Source organism: Phodopus roborovskii, unplaced genomic scaffold, assembly GCF_943737965.1.
Source record: "Phodopus roborovskii unplaced genomic scaffold, PHOROB, whole genome shotgun sequence".
Taxonomy (NCBI): domain Eukaryota; kingdom Metazoa; phylum Chordata; class Mammalia; order Rodentia; family Cricetidae; genus Phodopus; species Phodopus roborovskii.
Genome location: NW_026126540.1, coordinates 1,825,384 through 1,833,394, shown reverse-complemented (window position 1 = coordinate 1,833,394; position 8,011 = coordinate 1,825,384). Strand labels below are relative to the sequence as shown.

General features: G+C 41.1%; 1 pseudogene; it reads right to left on the bottom strand.

The window, feature by feature from the left end:
• Positions 1–3,303: 3,303 nt before the first annotated feature.
• Positions 3,304–7,071, bottom strand: LOC127232886 (transcriptional adapter 3-like; annotated as a pseudogene).
• Positions 7,072–8,011: the final 940 nt, after the last annotated feature.

The following is an 8,011-nucleotide window of genomic DNA, read 5'->3' as shown; positions in this document are numbered from 1 at the left end:
ATGATCTTAGGTGACCCCTTTGAACGGGTTGTTCATCCCCAAAGGGGTTGTGACCCACAGGTTGAGAACCAATGCTTTAGAAGATTTGTTCCAAAAAGTAGCTGCACATTCTCTTGGCACAAGTTCAACTTCTCCATGTTCAATGAATTGTATACGTGTTGTCTTCAGCAATGGGGCCTTGCTGTCAGTTTGTGGAAAGCAACCTATTGCTCAGCAATAGCATGGGTTGTTTGGGGATTTCCATGGCACCACTTCTGCAAATATCTTGGTTAGATGTAACCCAATCTTAATACTGGAAGCCTCATTTGGTAACAAGAGACAGCAGGTTGGATTTTGTCTCCCTTATTTTATGATGATATCATTTATATTACCATCATTTTTGTACATATTTTAGAAAGTTTCTTCTGTATTAGGTTTCTATACTGCCCCTCAAGTGCCCCTTCATTTTAGCTACCTCTCTCTCTATTCCCTCCCTCGATCCCCTCTTCTCTTCCCTACTTGATCCTTCTACCCCTACATCCATCTGTAATTATCTATTCTATTTCCCATTCCAAACAAGATCTATCTGTACCCTATAGTGCCTTATTCTGAACATAGCCTCTATAGTACTATGGACTGTAGCTTTGTTATCATTGAATTTTTAAAAATATTTATTTACCACGTATACAGTGTTCTGTCTGTGTATACCTGCAGGCCATAGAGGACACCAGATCTCACTACAGATGGTTATGAGCCACCACGTAGTTGCTGGAAATTGAACTCAGGACCCCTGGAAGGGCAGTCAGTGTTCTTAACCTCTGAACTCTGTCTCTAGCCTCCTATTAACAGGTTTTTGATCCATTTGGAGTTGAGTTTTGTGCAGAAAGAAAAGTATTATTTCTTCTACATGCAGCCATCCAGTTTGGCTAGCACCATTTGTTGAAGATACTGTCTTTTGTCTTTTTTCCAGTGTGTGTTTCTGGTTTCTGTAAGGAGTAGGTTTTTCCTCCCACCGCTGCTCTTGTCCCGCTGCTGCGCCAGCCCCAATTAACACACCGAGACTCTGTATTTTATATAATGCTGTTGGCCAGGCACTAGTTTCTTAACGGCTAGCTCTGTCTTAAGTATTAACCCATTTCTGCTAATCTATGTATTTCCACGTGGTTTCATCTTACTGGGGAATGGGGCTGGCGTTGTGCTCTCCCCTGTCTCTCCATCTTGACTCCTCCTTCCTATTCCTCTTTCCTCCTTGTCTCCTAGTCCCTCCTTTCTTGCATTCCTATTGACCAACAGTGCTTTATTCATTAACCAGTATGAGAAACATATTTATAGAATGATATCTCCCATCATCTCCTCTTTTTTGTCTAAAATAAAAAGAAGGGTTTTAACCTTAGTATATATAACAGTTATCAAATAAGAATCACAGGACAATATTTAGTCCATTAACATTTAGTAAAATTTAAGAAAATGTTCTATCATCTATCCCATCTTTGTGAGTCTAAAGTCCTATATGTAACTTATCTTTAATCCTAACTAAGGAAAACTATAACAATAACTATTTGTCTTCAGCTCCTTCAAAGACCACAGAAGGATAATATAAACTCTAGAAAGGACAGAGACTACTCACTGCCTGGTCAGTCACCTGAAGTTCTTCCGTAATCTTCCATCTTCAGCCCATAGTCCATAGTGTGTCTAGCAGACTCCTCAGCAAAGCAGGAAACTTTAAACTGTCCGCCTGTATTGGCAGTCTGTCAGTCACTTTCCTCTGTGTCCTGCAGACTGTCTGGCAGACTCTTCCATGAAGTAGGAACTCTGTAGCAATATTCATCTTGAATCAGCAGTCACTTTTCTGTGGGTCTTGCATGTCCAGTTTATACATCATAAAGTCAAACAGTCCAGACAAGAACAGTTTCTTGTCCAAATGGCTAGTCTGGCCACATTGGAAGTAAACTTCATAATGTGTTTCTTCGATGTCCATCTTCCTTTCTGACACAGGTGGTGTTGCCAGGAGCATTTATGTCTCACTGTCAAGAAAAACCCTAAACCATTTTAAATGCCATATTCTGAAGGTCTTTGAAAGGTTTGAAGAATGCCTATTCATCTTAAATACATCTCTATATATCTAGACATCTTAACTAACTTCACTATAAGTTTTAACTATCATAGGTAACTATCTAAAAATCTATATTAAATTATACATTACATTTCTAAATGAGCTATAAAAACAAAATACCTAAACGAGGAGAAATATACATATCACAAAATTGACCTTAAATTGTATCAATAAATGAAAATCCATTTCAAAACAAAGTAATCATATCTATACCATAATCTCCTTTTTACCTTTAAAAATATTGGTTGTGATCATTAATCATTTATAACCAACCCCATTTGAATGAAGACAAACATTTATAAACAATATTTGGGAATTTGGGTGTCGCTCTTTCCAAACTGCTTCCTGCTGGTAGGGGGCGCTATCTTGGGGATCCTAAGAGGATGAAGAAATCCTGGCTGTAGTCTGCAAAGCTGTCTTGTTCAAGCTGTTTTGAATGTTGGATCACCAGGAACGCTGTTTCAGGGTGTCTGGCTTGCTCAAACCACATTAGTCTGGAAGGAATCCACAGCTTTTTATTTTCTGTGGAAACAAAAATGGAAATCCTTTCCCCTAGTAACTTGTCCTTAGACTTAAATTTTGAAGTCAAAGCATTTTTAAAATATATTGAATTGATACAGCAGCATTTGTTTTAACAGTTGTTGTCAAGCAATACAAAGACAATATAATACCGTACAGTATTCAGATTCTCTCCATCATTACATGGCTTTTTTTTTTAACTCTGTTTATTTTACTTTTTATTTTTTCATTTTTTGAGACAGGGTTTCTCTGTGTAACTCTTATCTGTCCTGGAATTCACTCTGCATACCAGGTTTACTTTAAAATCACAGAGATCTGCTTGCCTCTGTCTCCTGAGTGCTGGGATTAAAGGTGTGTGCCACCACACCCAGCTCCTCAGTGTCTTTTTTTTTTTTTAATTTTTTAATAAACACAGCAGTTAGTTTATTCTTAAGTTTGTACTTTACAAAACCACAAGGAAGAAGTCCTTGAGGGAAAGGTGTTGAGGAGATGGTAGGAAGGAAAGGGGATAGCCAGGAATACACCTGCTCATCTGGGGCACCAGGCAGATACTAGGTCCAGTCAGCCTACTGGCTCCACAAAGCTCAGCTGGGTGGCCTGAGATTGTTGTCTTTTGATGGGCAGCCCCCAGCCAAGGCTTCAAAGGAAGTGGGCTTCTGACTGGCCAAAAAGGTGACCAGCAGCAGGTGAAGCTACCCGTCCAGGAGCTTCAGGGTGCTCTCCTACTCTTTCAGGGTCTTCCAGGCCTGGTCGTTTCCCTTTTTTGTAGGGGTGCGCTTGATCTTGCAAAAGGCATCCATGACCTCATTGTCTGCCATGTGGACCTGCTGCCTCAGCTCCTGCTGGCTCACCTCCTCCTTTGCCAACCTCAGCAGGTCATGCTTCTTGGTGCGGTTGTGTGCACTGAGTACCTTCAGCTCAGCTTGCCATTTACGCAGCTCAGCAAGGACCTCATCATCTGAGTCCTCAGCAGGCTGATCCTCGGACTCCAGGAGGCCCTGGGCAATTAGCTCCTCCTCGATGCGGCTCTCCAGGGACTTGGTGTGGGGCACACTGAAGGACTTGTTCTGATTTCGGGGAGAGATGCTTGCTCCATCATCCCCTGATTCTTTTCCAGACATGTCAGGAACAGGAGAGTCCTCCATAGGGGAAATAATATTCTCCTCCACCAGGGCCTGCAGCAAGCTCCGTGTCAGGGCACCAAAGGGACACCCGTCTTCTGGCTGCTCATGCTCGGCCTCAGACTTCTTCAGCAGGACATCCACATCTTTTGTGTCCAGTTCAGTTAGTGGTCCCATGAGGCCTTTCTTCTTGTCAGCCACAGCTGCTGCCTGAGCCCCATACTGCTTCTCTAGCAGATCCTCCTGGGTCCAGCGCTGGGAGTAGTGTTTTCCTAGTGGAGGAATCTTATAATGTTCCGCTTCATCTTCAGGAGGCTTCAGGAGCTCCTTCCTCTATTGTTCGTACCTCCTCACTGGTTATATCGCACAGTAGGGCTCCACTGAGGCCCAGAACCTGTTGGGAGCGTCATACTTGGGGATCCGAGGCACATCAATTGGGTTATCTGTGAATTCATATTCCTGGATCTTGGGCTGAACGTTTTTGGATTTGGGTCGTCCTGGGCCAGGGCCTGGTCCATGCCCTGCCTTCCCTTCCAGCTTCTGCTTCTTGGGCTTCCCATCTTTGGGGGGAGCACCAAGCTCATGGTCTCGACCCAGCTTAAGGAATCATCAGTCACCTTTCTTATTCTGCCAGTCAGTAAGAATCTGGGTTTCAGCTTCCAGTACACGAAGCCGCCTGCTTGCAGAGGACAGCAAGGTCTGAAGCTCCAGCTGCAGAGTGTCCAGCTCCTCAATACCAATGCCATCGTCCTTGGAGCGGGCAGCACTGCCGTGTACCGGGGACAGACCTTCAGGTGATCCACAGACTTGAAATCATGGAATTGCAATGGGCAGTCAGTCCTTCAGCATACTCATGGCCCAGGAGATGGGATCCTGTAAAACTCCCTGGAATGTTCTGAGGATTAAGAGGTGATGCTCTCCAAGTGCCCAGTTCAGTGCCTGGCACAGAAGTGGGGTCCTCAGTGTCTTTTTAAAACCATTTTATTTCTTTTCTCTCCCAAGCCTACATATATTTTAGAACACAGTGTAAACCTTTATAGGTTTTCTTAATGTGAATCTATCTGTCTTTATTGTAAATCTTTTTTTTTTTTTTTTTTTTTTTTTTTTTTTGCCACGAGTCTTTTATCTGGTAAACAACAACATTGCTAAAATGAAAGTCATAGTTGTTTCTACCATGATTTATCAAAGATGGTGGCGGGTATCTTTACCACCAGCAGTGAGAGCTGTGCTCACAGCCTTGGTCTATGCTGCACCCAGCAGCATGCTACTGGCTTGGAGATGTGGTCACTGCCCTTGCCAGCTCTCATACACACCAATAAATTGTTACCAGTGCTTCTTAAAAGCCTTGCGGTTTTTTGCCACTTATGCTAAGTCAGGAACCTTCCCTTAAAGGAGCCATGCAAATATCTGCTTGTCTCTTGCAAAGCAGAGTCCAACTGAGAAAAAATGCTACTACCAAGAAACCTTGCTTGTCGATTTTTTGTTTGTAAAACCCTTTTTTAAGCTTTTGTTAAATTTTAAGTGGAAGTTCTTATTAGTCACGTGGGCGTCATATGTACGGAGTACCTATGGTTTAGATGGGATATAGGTAGATTAGCCTGTCTTCTTGTGAATTATTGAGTAAGAGTGAGATAATAGTATTGTACAGCTTACATAGTTATATATTCTTATTTGTGATGATCTATGTAAAATTAAGTTTATATTCCCTTCCCGGAAGAATTGTATATTATATTTTGTTATATTGTGTGAAATCTTTTCACTTATGACGTTTTATGCACATTATTCTTACCATATTCTATGTATGTATACTTTTACTTATGTTCAAGACATTTCGTATATTGATACAATTTATGCACATTTATTCTTGCCATATTCTATGTTTGTATACTTTTCTTGTATTCAAGACATTTTGTATATTAATACATTTGGGGATCTTAATCTTGTTGCCCTTTATAGTTCTACCTCTTGTCTAGACATTTCTACTATACCTCTATTTTAGGGTGATATATATACATATATACGTATATATACGTATATATACATATATACACATACGTATATACATACATATACGTATGTATATATATATATATATATATGTACATTGTTATATTCTTTAGGTATTAATCCCTGCTTTACTCAAGGAAGTTTTAATCAGTTTTTTTAGCTAAGCTCCTGAGTATTACAGATTATCTTCACCCATGTTTCCTTTAATTATGAGATTAGTCAGTTGATGGGAGATGTCATTCTATATATGTTTCTTATACTGGTTAATGAATAAAGCACTGTTGGCCAATAGGAAAGCAAGATAGGCGGGACTAGGAGATGAGGAGGAAAGAGGAAGTAGGAACGAGAGTCAAGATGGAAAGTCTGGAGAAAGCAGAATGCCCCGGTAAGAGAAATACATATATCAGCAGAAATGGGTTAATAATTAAGGCAGAGGTAGCTGATAAGAAACTAGTACCTGGCCAACAGCATCATATCAAATACAGAGTCTCTGTGTGTTAATTGGGGCTGGCACGGCGGCGGGACCAGACCTGGCGGCGGGCAGAAAAACCATACTCCTTATAGTCAGTCATAGATGCTTAATCTTCAATCACTTCATAGACATGCAGAACATGGCATTTAAATGTTTTAATATTAGTACTCTATTGACATGAGACACTATTGCTCCTGACAGCACAGTGCACTTTCCCGAAAATATGTTGGACACTGTTGTTGCTCCTTCTGGAGTTCATCCTCGCTTTGGCTAATGGCCTCCTGGGCAAAGAACTGTCCCCACCTTGACCACTGATTTGGACATGCGGTCCTATATGCTTGCAGGAGACAAATATAGAAGACTGCTGAACCTTGCCAAGTCAGGGTAAGACAGCCATTCTACCTCCCTGCTGTTGTTGTGGTCTGTCAAGTTCTATTGGCCTTAGCCAAAACTGGGTGTACCAACGTTGCTGTGAGTGTCCAGGTAGCCTGCTGTTTCTGTCCTCACTGCACCTTTTGGAAGTTGCCCATCTGCACTTTCTGTCTACCCTAGTATCGGTGTTTTCCTTCTCAGGTCTTGATGAGGTTGGAGATTAAAATATCACAACTCTTATTCTCTCTTCCTAGTTAGATATATTAGGTACTAGACTTAAGTTTTCCAGCTTAGGACAACTCTATTGTAAATTCCTCTATGCCTTCACCCTAGGACTAGATATGTAGGTCGTTTTGTTCTCGATTTTTCTTTTCTTAGAGTATACTTGTTATTCACTGTTTTGTATAAAGCCTAAATTCTTTAGACTAAAAGGGGAATTGTAGTGGGATATTCACTTTGTCTCCTTCTGTGGCACTGACCACACCCATTAGGAGTGGAGCCAGTGACGGAAGTGACCTGGGTTACTAGGTCTGAGGAGGAGCGCGGTGAGGGGGTGCTCTCTTGCAAGCCACATGGGACAGGAGGACTTCCAGAGGCATTATTGGAAGCAGGAACCTGCTGGTGTTCACCTGTCTATGTTGTGAGTTATTTCTCCCTGAGTAAACATCTGTTTGGCCTAATTGTTTATCCTGATCCTTATTAAACCAAGATTAGGTTTCTTTATAAAAAAAATCAGGTGTCCCTACCCCAAATGACTTGACAGATTTTGATGATCCCTCCTAGAAGGTCTCACCCTCTCTGGGGAGTAGATGGGGAATGGGACAGGGGACATGGGGACAGGGGGTCATGGAAGGATGGGAGGAAGAAGGAATTGTAAAACAAGAAAAAAATATAAAATAAAATAAAAATCAGGTGTCCATAGGTATGTGGATTTATGTCTGGGTCTTCAATTCTATTCCCTTGATCAGTATGTCAGTTTTATGCCCATACCATGCTGTTTTCAATATTATGGCTTTGTAGCACAACTTAAAATTAGGAATAGTGATACCAGCAGTTCTTTTATTATTCAGGATTGTTTTGGTTATTTTTAGTTATTCTGGTTTGTGTGTGTGTGTGTGTGTGTGTGTGTGTGTGTGTGTGTGTGTGTAAAATTACCCTTCCAAGATCAGTGAAGAATTGTGTTGGAATTTGGTAGGGATTTCATTCAATGTATAGATTGCCTTTGATAAGTGGCCATTTTTACTATGTTAATCCTACCAATCTATAAGCCTGGGAGCTATTTCCATTTTCTGATATCTTCTTCAATTTTTTTTCAAATACTTGAAGTTTTTATACAAGTCTTTCACTTCCTTGGTTAGAGTTTCCCCAAAATAGTTTATATTTTTTGAGGCCATTATGAAAAACGTTGTTTACCTTATTTCTTTCTCA